Below are 13,816 nucleotides of genomic sequence, written 5' to 3' on the forward strand. Positions count from 1 at the left end.
CTGAGCAACGATTCACGTTTACATTCAAGACCTCGCATGTCCTTGTAAAGTATAAACGTAACTCTTTCTATTTAGACGAGGGCATTCAGAAAATGCCCTGCTTTTTCAAAACCAAAAAATTTCAAGAGTGACCAATCAGTTTTTACATTCCATGCTGTCAGGAATATGAGGCAATCAAGTGCAATGATGATGGTAGGTGGGGAATCCTACTGTAGCTCCAGTGGAAAAGTGATAAAATTCCCACTGAAATAGGAACTGTTTCCATCACTTCTGGAAGCCTCCTGCCAGGGTTGTGGAAAAAGAGCAATGAAGCCAAAACAAAATGATGTAATGAGGCAGACTTGTTCAAATCTCAGTGGCAGGATTACATGGGCAGTCATGGAAAAATGCAGCGCAGGCCTTACTGTTGGGCCTGGGACATTGTGCTCTTTCTGGCCTTTTTATGGAAGCAAATACACTCACTTTTCTCAGTTTAATTCAAGGATGGCCCTTCTTTATTCATTTGTTAGGCCTGCGGTAAAGTTGCAATTGGGACCCAACTCCACAAAGGAAAGTCTTGCCATCCTTGACTGGGTCTCCTTGTAAGAAGAGGAGGTTAAAACTGTTGGCTAATGATTCCTGATGACTTCAGGGTTGCGAACTGTGCTTTAAATGTCTCTGTGCAGTTTTTGTGGTATCTTCCAAGCAACGGTAAGCAGCACTGCGGGAAATAAAATGTGCAAATGTCAATTTATAAATGGGGTGGATGCATTTATCACATCAATTTATGAATCAATTCACTTTCACTTAACCTTCATAAATCGACCTTTAAGAGAAAAAGTTGAATTAAAGATCTGCAGAGTAAGCTTTCTTTGAAAGATAATGACTATGTTCAGAAGTACAGTTAAAACTTTCTTGACCAATGCATGAAGAATGGCCTTGAAGGTTCCCTGTATTTTCAAGAGGGTCTTCGTTGCGAATGGTGGAGAGCAGCCAGAACTATTGCCTCTGAGCTCAGTGAATCCATTCTCTTGCTGATTTCAAGTTCCATCTGTATGGAATTTGCACATTCTTTCTGTGATTTTGTCGATTTCCTCCGGGTGCTTTAGTTTCCTCCCACAGTTGCAACGGTTAGTTTATTGGCTACTGTAAACTACGATTTATGATGACGGTTGACAGAAAAATCAAGGAGGGCGAAATGGCCATATGGGGGAGGAACAGATTACAGGAACTAAATGAGCGAGTCCCACTGAGAGCCATATACACTCTATTTATTGTAGGCAAAATTTAAAACAACTTTATAATATCTCAAGAGTACTGGACAAGAACTAGATGCTGGCTGACATACTGAATACTTCCAACATTCTCTGCACTTATTTTAGAACTTCAGCATCTTCAGTGTTTTGCTTTTGGTATATCTCAATATAAATTAAACCAAAATTTAATATCTTGAACATTCTCCATTATAATGGCATGGGCACTGATTCTCCATGAAAATGTATTTTTGTTATGGAATATGATGGTGTGGTTTCTACATTGCCTTTATTGGCCTAATTCTTCACAGCAACATCGGTTGGCTCTGCTTAGAGGAAGGTTTGTAGATTTTTGTATGCTGTTTATGAAGCAACTGTATCTTCTTGTCCACATACACAGTAAAACTTAGAATAAAATGACAATTTAAAAAAAAAAAATTTGGACATACAGCACGGTAACATGCCATTTCGGCCCATGAGTTTATGCCACCCAATGTACATCCAATGAACCTACAGCCCTCAGTATGTTTTGAAAGGTGGGAGGCAACCAGAGCCCCCGGGGATAAGGGGAGAATGCGGATTTGAACCTCTGTCCTGATCGCTGGTGCTGTAAAGGCGTTGTGCTAACCCATTTGCCTTATATCACTTTTGGACCTCCAATAGTAATCAACATATAATGAATTCATTTTGCTTTCATGTGAATTACTTTTGAATGCATATAAAATAAAAGCCAAATTGAACACATTAAGATTCCATAGACAGACTAGAGAATTTTTTTTCTACTTTTGGTTGATGAATACATTTTATTTAAAAAGTACTGGGGCAATGATCTTCTTCAAAGTCATGTTGGAGGTAATTTGTGTCCATCTTGCAATAAAGTTGGGCTGGGGTGTAACATCTGATCCAAGATAGCACATTATACCTTTTATATTGTGATAGTGTCGCATTCTGTGTTATTGTAAACAACAATGTTTCGTCTAAGAATAATAGACAATAGGTGAAGTGTAGGTGGCCCTTTGATTCAGTGTTGCCATTCACTGTGATCATGGCTGATCATCCACAATCAGTACCCCTTTCCTGCCTTCTCCCCATTTCCCTTGCCTCCACTATCCTTAAGAGCTCTATCTAACCTTTTCATGAAAGCCTCCAGAGAATTGGCCTCCACTGCCTTCGGAGGCAGAGCATTTCACAGATCCACAACTCTCTGGGTGAAAAAGCTTTTCCTCAACTCCATTCTAAAAGCCCTACCCTTTATTCTTAAACTGTGGCCTCTGACTCTGGACTCCTCCAGCATCCGGAACATGTTTCCTGCTGCTAACGTGTCCAATCCCTTAATAATCTTGTATGTTTCAATCAGATCCCCTCTCAACCTTTTAAATTCCAGTGTATACAAGCTCAGTCGCTCCAATCTTTCAACATATGAGGGTCCCATCATCCTGGGAATTAACCTCGTGAACCTACGCTGCACTCCCTCAAAAGCAAGGATGCCCTTCCTTAAACTTGGAGACCAAAACTTCACACATACCCCATATAATTTACTGCTGACAAATAATAACATTTTAAATTGCTCATGGTCAACTTCAACTCCAATTGCTATGAGTCCTAGCAAACAATATTCAAAAGGTTTGAAATTAATGAAAGATGTCTCAGAGCTGGCACATGCAAATGGCCTGGTGTTTCCAAACCTGTTCTTTGTTTGCTTGTCCTGAAGAGAAAAATGATTATTGCATTATTTTAGTATCTTGAACTGGCAATATAATTCCAACTTGGTTGACATGACACTATTGTCTGAAATGCCTAGTTAACTACACATTTATTTGAAAACAATTACAAAAAGTTCTGACTATTTTCTCAGTATGGGAAAATATCAATAAATGTCATTTATACCCACATACTGTGAAGTTAAAAAATTGGGTCTTATTTTACTTCAAATATTCTGTTAATGAGTTTATTGCCATACAGATATACATTTGTACCAAAATTCATACCTACTATAGCTGAACAATCCCTTTGTTAAAAAGGACAGCAAAATAACTAAACACAATTATATACAAAATACTTAATTGAATTAAAAGACAATAAATACACTATAAAAAGATAAATAATAAATATTCAGCTATCCTAGTGCAAAAGCGTGAATTTGAAATGTTGCTGTAGACAGTCCTTTTGTGGTATTGTAGCAGCCCCTGGTTAGAGTAACACAGTCTCTGATTAGTGTAATTAGTATTCTGTTGCATATTGTACAAATTCAGATTTATTGTCATCTGATTTTATATTTATATATATATATACATTATGTACCTCTGGACCAAGTGCACACCCACCCACCACTACCAGGGCCGGTGCCAGGTTATTTCGTGCCTTTGGCAAGGCCAACTACTTGCACCTGCTCCCTCCAAAATAATTGCCAACTTTGATTTTCAAAAACAGATATTTTGTAGAAAAAATGAAAAGCACAAAACCTGAAACAGCTAAATTTACTTTAAATTGCAAGAATAAATAATATATCAATCTTGATTATCTTTCTCAAATACAAAAGAAAATATTTGTCACACAAATCATTTTGAACTAAAGGACACTTGGTAGAATGCAAATTTCCGCCAAGGGCAACACAATGTTAAAACCTTTTACTTCACACACCTTTAAGTCCGTATATCTTTTAAGGTTACTTGGCATAATCAAACTATTATGTTAGGACAATATTTTGCTTACAGTCTGTGAAAATACAGATTCTATACATATGTACAGATGGTAGTGGAGGATGACTGTGATTGGCTGAGAATGTAGCCACACCTACTGGCAGGTCTTAAAGGATTGCTCCTAGGCAGACCAGGTCATTCTGGACCTGGTCCAGAATGCTTGTGATATGCTCCAGTCTTTTAGTTAATAAAAGCCTTGGTTTGGATCAACAACTCTTTGGTTCTTTCGACACGCCCTACATAGTCAGACAGAGAAACAAAGAAAAAACAAAAAACAGGGTTAAAACCATTAGAGCGTGCTCACACACACACACACACACACACACACACACACATACACACACACACACACACACACACACACACACACACACACACACACACACACACCTCCAACTGTTTACCATGATCGTCCTCTGTGCATCTCCTCAATAGGCGGCAGGTAGGAAGGCAGTGCAGGGGAACAGCTTCCATCAGCACAAAGACTGAGGCCAGTTCCACAGGCCCTCAGTGCCGCAGGGTGAAAACGATACTGCCGGCTGCTGTGTGGACCCTTCCTGCCCCATGCTCCTCACCCATGACCCCCGGGGATTTCTTCTGATTTGTATTGTCCACCTTGCTGCGATGCATTTCAGGCAACTGGCAGAGCAGTTCCAGTTGCGTGGGGGATTATGGGTAATGAACATAGCCATTGTCCTGCTGTGACGTTAGATGCTAGTGACACTAGATTGCGGGTCACAATACCTCATTTGGGGGGCAATGGTCGTGAGTTGGTGGGGGGCCCACAATACCTCATTTGGGGGGACAATGCCTGCGAATGCCCCCTTGGCACCAACCCTGCATCTGGCTACTCAGACAGCGCCCCACTTAGTTCTGTTCCCCTGGCAGTTGCCTAGTTGGCCTAATGGTACCGCTGGGCCCTACACAAAAACAACATATGTACATAGCAATCCAAAATAAATATAAAAATAATTACAGGTATATCCCCACTTTACAATATTAGGGCCTTCCTACAGAACCTTTTGTAATCAAAAATGGCATAAAGCAAAGCAATTACCATTGATTTCTATGGGAAAATATTTTAATCATTCCCAGACCCAAATATATCTCCAAACCATGCCAAATAACATATAAAACCTAAAATAACATTATTTATTAAAAGCAGGAATTATATGATGTGCACACTACCTATAAAGTAATAATCTATGTACAATGTAGTTAGGCTGGGGAGCTGGGAGATACATGAGACTGAAGAAGAGGGTCATCTATTGACATCGCATCACAGTTCCTGGGGAAGGAGCTGCTCGGGATGCATGTGCAGCCTCTATAATGACCTGCTGCTTTAGCCATATTTTTTCGTAAAAGTGAAAATCCTTATGTAAAAGCGAACACAGGTTTCTTTGGAAAAGCAAATTTATGTAAAGCGAGTATTCACAAAGTGGGGTATATGTGTGATGAGTTTCTAGGATTGTTCAACAGTCTCACCGGCTGTGGAAAGAAGTTGTTTCGCAGCCTGGCAGACCTGTTTTTTATGCTCCTGTACCACTACTTTAAAGGTGGTGTCTCAGATACTGTAGACCGGATGCTAAGCATCCCCAATGATTGTCTGAGCCCTCTTTTAGCTCTGCTTCATCGATAGAGGGAAGGGAGACCCCAGTGATCTACTCAGCAGTTATAATCACCCACTGTATTGACCTCCAATCTAATGTTTTGCAGCTACCATGTCACACTAGGATGCAACCAGCCAGGACACACTCTGTTGTGTTCCTGAAGATTATTGTTGGCCTCTTCAGCCTCCTTAGGAAGTGTAGGCATTGTTGCAGCTTCCTGACTAGTAACACAGTGTTGTGAGTCCAGGATAGATTGTCCTTTAAATGTTACATACAAATCCAAGAATACCTACCAAAAATCTTGTGGTGACTCAGTTAGATCAGATCACTCAATTGTGGACATTTTTACCAGGCTTTTCAGGGACAGAATTTATTCCTGACCAGTCATTCCAATTATCTACAATAGAACATGAAATTAGCGGAGTATAACCAGCAGTGTACCTGATGCATTTTTACCAAGAATTTAGATAAAATTGCCCAATAGTTCAAGGAATCATCTGGTGGATGGGAGGACGTTACCAGCTCTAATTGCATTCCTGGTGTGTTTAAAGTGAATCCATAAATTGGCTATAAATGAAAGAGGCAAAAACTAATTGCTGGAAGAACTGCAGCTTTAAAACACGTCATGTACTAATATTTCAATGCCTTTAAGTGCCTTTATGTTCCAGTCTTAAAATCTTACACCTTGCATCGTTCTGAATAAGCTAAATACCGGTTGTTGGTTTAACATCTGACCTTAAAGAACTGGACCAGTTACTCCAAACAGATGTTGAGCAGCTTTGTCTCTGAGGAAAAACTGGTGTCCTGTGCTTGTCTATTTAAGGAGAAAAAAAAGGCTGAAGATTTTTTTTTTGTTAAGGAAAACATTGTTGAGCTTTTTGTTTTCAATTCACTGCTAGGTCAACCACATTTAATTGAAATAATGTGCTGAGTCTCAGGAGCCCACTTTTTTTTTGTTTTATGTGAAAACCTTGACAAATAGTGCAGGTGTGGAATTTAGCTTAGCTGGAGACATTCTGAATCCATGTCTATCTGGGAAAAAATACTTCTCTGAATCTTGCACAAAGAATAAAAGGAGATGACAGCTTAAAATCTCAGTAAAATCTGAGCCTAAAAGATTATTTTGCATTGGATATGGTTTATCTGTGCCTCTCAGGAATCATTTCTTAACTGTTGTGAGTAATTTATTTTATTTCTGAATATCAGAAAACCATATGAAGCAAGGTTACACAGAATTCTGGTACAGGATTTATGCCAGCAAAATCTAACTAGTCCACTCCTCTGTTCTGTATCCATAGTCCTGCAAATCCTTTCCTTTCATATCCTTATCCATTTTTCTTTCAACTGCTGTAATTGAATAAGGCTCCACTGCCACACAAAGCAATGCATTATAGAGATTGTAAATTTATTGAACAAAAATTTACCCTTGTTTCACTTTTGACTCTTTTCAACTTCATTTTACATTACCTGTTCTTTTTAGTGAAGTTTATTTAAAAATTTTGACCATACATGCAGTCAATCACAAAATTAAAAATTACAAATACAAATGTAAGTCCAGAATTTACTCCGCAATGGTTATACCCTAACCCCAATCCACTCAAGAAAAAAATCCCAATGAAAAGAGTAGATGTAAAAAAGCAAGAAAAGGAGAAAAAAATCATAAAGAAAAGAAGGAAAAGAAAGCAGAATGGATCGCTGAGAAGTGCCACACACTCCATGGCCCATAAATTGATGTTCTATTTAATTTCCTTTGGAGTAGATTAATGCAGCTCTCGAGGATTAGGCAGAACATAATTAGATTTACATCTGAAAATTGTAAATATGGATGCCAAACTTGTAAAAATATGTCATACTTATTTCTTAAGTTATAGGTAATTTTCTCAAGGGGAATACAACTATGTGTTTCCGTGTTCCAATGTGCCATACCTAGATGTTAATCAGACTTCCATGCAAACATTCCCTGTTCTTGATACTATTAATATTTCTTGCATTGCTCAAGTCTGAAATGTTGATTGTGTATTTTTATATTTGCCCTATAAAGGACACTGTTTGACCTGCTGAGTTTCTCCAGCATTGTGTTTTTAATTCAACCATGGTGTCTGCAGAATTTCGTATTTTACCTTTTTTCATTCTTGCATTATCTAACTTGTTTAAAACTTATGTGATTTTAAATGCATTTATCTGATGCCCTCACTATCCTCCATTTCCAGGATCTCCAGTTTATTCTCCTAACTAAAGTCCAAAGTCGCTTAAATCTATTTAGTAAACAATTTTTGCACCCAATCTAAAGCCTTTACATCTTTCCAAAGGTGTGATATTCAGATTTGTTCACAACACACTAATCATGACTTCCTTGTCTTTTTTTTGTCTTGATATTAGGCTTGCCAGCCCTAAATGACCTTGAGAAGATGGCGAACCACCTTCCTGAATTACTGCAGTCTTTCCTTTAAAGGTCCTCTCAGAATTGTTCGGCAGGAACTTCCATGCTTTTGACCCAGCGATGAAAAAGGTGTCCTCATGTTTTTGTTGACATTGTCCATCTTGCCTTTTTCCTCTGTTGTTAAGCTAAAGTACCATATGCTTTTTCAACTGCTTTACCAACCTGTCCTGCCACTTTCAATGAACTTGTATCCCTCAAATCTCTGTTTTTGTTGTACCTTAAAGGTGGTAAGATAGAATTGTGCCCTCCAACTTGGGTATTTTGCCTACCAAAATGTAATAGTTCACATTTCTTACACATTCTGGCAGCCTATTGAAATCTATTTCTCCCTTTCTCATAGTTTATTACTCCACTAATTTTAACTTCTGTAAATATGGAAATTGTGCTGTATATCCCAGGAATGTCATTCATATATATTAAGGCAAACAGTAGTCCTTCTATCTTCTCTGTAGATTGTCACCTTGTCGTGGTGGAGAAGTCTGTGTGGTCCTGAAATCCCAAGGGTGAGCTGTGTTCCTGGTAGGGTCACCCCATGGAGGTAAGATCGAGGGTGAGGTCCCTGACAAAGAATAATACAACCAAGTTCTCAACTGTGGAACAGACGGATGAAGTTAGTCTGAAATCAATGGCTGTGAAGGTGGATGAAGGCTGCAACAAATCCATCATCTCCAATCGTCGTGGTTTCCATGCAAATGGAATTAATTGGTTGATTTGTGAAGGATGGTGTGTTTCTTGGAGTGCAACATTAAGTAAATGTAAAACAGATACATGCCCAGGTGTCTTCGCTCGGTGGATCAAAAGAACGAAGGCCATCATCCTCAACTACAAGGGATAGTCATGACACTGAGTCCTTGTATCAAATTTCAGAGTCTTCCACTGTAGTTGTTTCTCTCTTCTGGAACATAACATTTTGTGAATGTTGGATGTTTCTTCTGACTTGACCAATGTTCTATCCATACAGTTGAAATCTCTTTTATTCCATAGGCTCCAACCTGGATGACATATCTATGATGTGGTATTTAATCAAAGGCTTTTCAGGGGAATATTTAGGACCACTTCAACCACATTTTCCTGCATTACCCTAAATGTTGCTCCATCAAGACATGACTGAGTTAGTGAAATATGATTTGTCCTTAGATGAAACTATAGTTGTCAAGTGTCTGCTAAATTTCTAATCATTTCTATTAACTTTCTTCACCACAGACTGTGGTCATTGAGCATATCTTTTCATTCTTTTTTTAGATATAGAGACAAATATTGTTTTGTATTAAAGTTTTCCAAACAGATTCATTCTAATGGTCCTGGGTACATATTTAATTCTATACTTGATCTAATTTTAAAAGAATCATGATTCAATCCTCTCTTGATTAAATAACTGGGCAGACTTGATGGGCTGAATAGATGGATGTCCAATCACTTTATACATCCATACTGACATCAGATTCCCCGAACTGGACTGCCTCACTTTCTCTATGGATATCCAATCCTTTTATTACTTCATCCCCCCCATACAGAAGCTATTAAAGTACTTTGCTTCTTTCTGGTCCAGAGATCTGACCAGTCACCCTCTACTACCACCCTCCTCCATCTGGCAGAATTTGTTCTTACTTTAGACAACTTCTTCTTTAACTCATATCACTTCCTCCAAATCAAAGGAGTAGCCATGGGTACCCGTATGGGTCCAAGCTACACCTGCCTGTTTGTGGGCTTTGTGGAGCAATCCATGCTGCAAGCCTACACAGGCAAGGCACCTAAACTCATCCTCCAGTATATTGATGACTATATCGGGGTTGCCTCACGCATCTGGAATGAACTTATCCACTTCAGCCCAACTTGCACCCAACTTAAACTCACCTGGTCCATCTCTAACAACACTGTCCCCTTTCTGGATCTTTCTATCTCCATCTCGGGAGACAAACTTTCCACTGACATATATTACAAACTCACTAACTCCCACAATTACCTTGACTACACTTCCTCATACCCTGTCCCCTGCAAAGATTCTATCCCCTTCTCTTAATTTCTTTGTCTCTACCATTTCTGTTTTCAAGGTGAGGTCTTCCAGTCCAGATCATCTGAAATATTGGCCTTCTTCCACAAACATGGCTTCCCCTACACCATCATCAACTCAGCCCTCATCTGCTTCTCCTCCATTTCCTGCTCATCTGCTTTGGGTCCCTCTGCCCCCAGATACAACAAACATAAAATCCCCTTATCCTCGCCTACAACCACAGCAGCTTCGGCATCCAATACATTATCATCCAGAATTTCTGACACTTACAAAAGGATCCGACTACAAGACACATCTTTTCCTCTCCTCCCATCTCTGCCTTCCATAGAGACTGCTCCCTATGTGAATCACTTGTGCACTCATCCATCCCTACCAATTTCCACCCTCGACCCCCCAACACCTTCCCCTGTGTCCGCAGGAGGTGCCACACTTTCATCCACACCTCCTCCCTCACCATCGTCTGGGGCTCCAAGCAGGCCTTTCAAGTGAAGCAACACTTGTATATCCACAGGACTGATATATTGCATCTGGTGCCCCCTTTGTGGCCTTCTCTACATCGGTGAGACTGGGTGTGGTTTGGGAGATTGCTTAGCTGAGTACCTTTGCTCCATCTGCTCCAGTGACAGAGACCTCCCAGTAGCCAACCATTTCAATTCTGAATCACACATTCACACTCACATGTCTGTGCATGGTGTTATGTACTATCCCACTAAGGCCACCCACAAATTGGAGGAACAACACATGATTTTCTATCTGGGCATTCTCCAGTCAGATGGCATCAACATCAACTTTTCTGGTTTCTGCTAAGCTTCTCTCCTCTTCCCCCTCCCCTTCCATTCTCCTTTCCAGTTCTCCATCCCTTCCCCCTCTATTCACCTAGCCACCCCTCCTCCTCTTGATCACTGCTGTTCCCTCCCTCCCTTCTCCACCTATCATTGCCAGCCTTTGCAACCACACTTCCCCCCTTACTCTTTAGTTTGGATGCCTGCAGACAATTTTCCATACCTTGATGAAGGACTCTAGCCCGAAACTTCAGTTATATATTTTTAAAGGATGCTGCTTGGCCTATTGAGTTTCTCCAGCTTTGTGATTTTACTTCATCCACAGGGTCTACAGGATTGCATGTTTTACACTGTGTACAGTTTTTTTTAATGCACCTCCAATAAGTGGTAATTCTGCCTCGCTCACAGAGAAAAAAATCTCAGGGTGGTATGTGATGTCATGTATGTACTCTGACAATAAATCGGAAATCTAAATCTGAATTCTGACCCTTGTGATTTAATGACAGAAAGTTGTTTTTGTATTCTATCTGGTTATCCCTAACATGGAGTTTCAAGTTCTCCATCTAAGTAGTTACCTGTATGGTATTAATTTGAAATAGCTTAGACTAAGCTTTGATTAAACCACTTAAACAGTTTCTAGCTAACAAATCTGCAAAGCACTCTATACAATTGTTGATTTGTGCTTCTATGAGAGGCATAATGTTAGTAAAATTTTGTGCAGAATTTTTCAGAATTAGGGGCCAAGACTTTTATTTTGGGCCTTGGTTTGAGAAGGAGAAGGAAGAAGATAAGGAAATTAATAAGCCTTGAGCTGCTAGTAGAAATAAGATGACCCTGTATTATATTATTTTCCAACAACTTCCTGATATGTGAATGTATATTTCTTCATGCTTCGACAAAGTTTTAGCATCTTTTCCTTACCCCAGCTGAATGTGACATCTTGAAAGCATAATCAAATTTGGGCCATTCCCCATAACTCAAGATTAAAGGCCAATGTTCTAGTCATTGAAGAAGTTCCATTTAAATATTTCAAAGGCATTGATTTGCATCAAGGTCATACTATCTATGTCTTCTCGTCAGCAATCCTCAAATTACTAATTTTATTTTCTCTCTCATCATGTTCTTTATACACCTTTCCCCCAATGGTATTGGGACGCTCAAAAGAAAAGCTCTGCTATGGGATGGATTCAAAAGTGCTTTATATAAAATCCCAGGTCAGTTTCATAAATTGTGGTGAAGAATGTTCTGCACTTTAGTAATCAGGAACAGGAGTGACGCTAGCTGTCCCAGGTGATATGAGAGTACCTGATAATGACACCACTGATGCTCAAGACCCTGGTCCTTGAGAACAGGATGTAAGTGAAATGGCACTTGGTGCTAGACATTTGAGAGACAGAGTAATATAGCATTCCTTCACAGATGAATAAACTACCATTATTAGGAGGCATCAGGCCTAATAAAATCTGCTTTCATTTAAACTCTCTGTAGATTATGTAAAATTGTTGCTTTCCATAACAAGGTTAGGAGAAATAGTAGATTATTCAGTTGTCAGGATGGCTGTGCCATTTGATTAAATTGAAGCAGGACTCCTGAGATCATCATCCACTTATTCTTCATGCTGGATCTTTCTATCTCCATCTTGGGAGACAAACTTTCCACTGACACATATTACAAACTCACTAACTCCCACAATTACCTTGACTACACTTCCTCATACCCTGTCCCCTGCAAAGATTCTATCCCCTTCTCTTAATTTCTTTGTCTCTACCATTTCTGTTTTCAAGGTGAGGTCTTCCAGTCCAGATCATCTGAAATATCGGCCTTCTTCCACAAACATGGCTTCCCCTATACCATCATCAACTCAGCCCTCACCTGCTTCTCCTCCATTTCTCCTTTCATTTCTTTTTAATCTATGTAGTGGACTATGTCAATTTCTAATTTTTATTTTTTTTTTAGATATACAGCTCAGTAACAGGCCCTTTCAGCCCACAAGCCTATGCTGTCCAAATAGCCTACAACCCCCGTACATTTTGAAAAATGGGAAGAAACTGGAACTCCCGAAGGAAACCAACGTAGACACAGTGAGAACATACAAACTCATTACAGACAGTAAGAGATTCAAACCCAAGTCACTGGTGCTGTAATAGTATTGTGCTAACTGCTGCATCAACCATGCTACCCTTACCCTGGCTGCAGGGCCGGCGTCAGAACAAGTCCTAGTTGGGGGCATGAGGGTAAGTGCGGGGGGCACAATCTGACCTTCAAAAACTCACTCAGCAGGGGGAAGGGGTTGTGCTGCCTACCTACCTGCCTACCATGAACCTCCTCCATGTGGCAGCATCACCACCACAGTTCCCCTCCATCCGACGTAGCAGACAAATGTTCTGCTAATATTGCCTGGAGACTAGTGACATTAGATGCTAGTGACACTAGGCTGTGGGTCACAATACCTCATTTGGGAGGGCAACGGCTGTGAACATGTTGGGGGGGTTATAATAACTCATTTGGGGGAAATATCTGCAAATTCCCCCCCCCCCCCCCACCAACTTGGCGTCATCCCTGGCTACAAAGGGAGATGTTAGCTTCCTCTGTTAAGCTGAAAAGTCCATGTGATTCTGTTGAACTGGAAATAGTGAACTTACCCATTCTAATATGCTCACATAAATCAAGTGAGATTGTCATCCATCTATGCAAATCAGGAACTCAGACAGGACCCCGCCCCCCACCCCCCAATACAAATTTTTAAAACCAGTTTCATGTACAACATACAGTTCTGGTGAAAAATGTTCACCTGTTAATCTCTCCTGCTGCCTGATTTGTGATTATTTTCATGTTTTTCTAGTTTTGCCTCATATTTTCAGTACCTGCTATCTTTAATTAATGTTACTTTATTTGTATACAAAATTTATGAATTTTGTATGAGCCCAGAGGACCCCAAAATCCAGCAGCAATAGAAATTCACCAAGACAAATGGTTACTTAAACAAAAATTGCTTTTAATTTTCTTTAAACATAAAAACAGGATCACATTTTAACTTATTAC

At 39.8% G+C, this 13,816-nt stretch overlaps 1 long non-coding RNA gene across 1 annotated transcript; it reads right to left on the minus strand.

Moving 5' to 3' along the window:
• Positions 1-462: 462 nt before the first annotated feature.
• On the minus strand, positions 463-4,616 carry LOC138760145 (uncharacterized). Its single transcript, XR_011355463.1, has 2 exons — positions 4,336-4,616; positions 463-700 (listed from the first exon to the last, which is right to left on the minus strand). It is a non-coding gene; the product is annotated as an uncharacterized lncRNA (long non-coding RNA).
• Positions 4,617-13,816: the final 9,200 nt, after the last annotated feature.

The sequence above is a fragment of the Narcine bancroftii genome, chromosome 4, assembly GCF_036971445.1.
Source record: "Narcine bancroftii isolate sNarBan1 chromosome 4, sNarBan1.hap1, whole genome shotgun sequence".
NCBI classification, from domain to species: domain Eukaryota; kingdom Metazoa; phylum Chordata; class Chondrichthyes; order Torpediniformes; family Narcinidae; genus Narcine; species Narcine bancroftii.